The sequence below is a fragment of the Eupeodes corollae genome, chromosome 1, assembly GCF_945859685.1.
Source record: "Eupeodes corollae chromosome 1, idEupCoro1.1, whole genome shotgun sequence".
Taxonomy (NCBI): Eukaryota; Metazoa; Arthropoda; class Insecta; order Diptera; family Syrphidae; genus Eupeodes; species Eupeodes corollae.
Window position 1 is genome coordinate 165,384,463 of NC_079147.1, and position 366 is coordinate 165,384,828.

A 366-nucleotide genomic window follows, 5' to 3' on the forward strand; every position below is an offset into this window, starting at 1 on the left:
CCAATAGTGTGTTAGTTTGAGCTTTGTAAACTGAGCAATATTTTTAGCTGTCAATATATCATCGGTACAATGTTTATTTTTGTTTATTAGACTTAAATGAGCTTCATAATACTTTTATATTAAAACAAATTAACGTTTGCTCATTTATTAACCACATGGTAGGTATGAAGCTTAATATTGTTTTTAATTAATACAGCCAGCCAGCGCCAGCGGCGGGTAGAAATTCACCAAAAAAGCACAAAACCTCAAGCACTCTCATTTGGAGAACATAGCTAAAGCTTGCCCCATGCTCTACAGCTCATCCAGCAATACCTATCTATTCCGTCATCATATCGTTCCAAAGTATAAATTCAATTCAGTTGATGT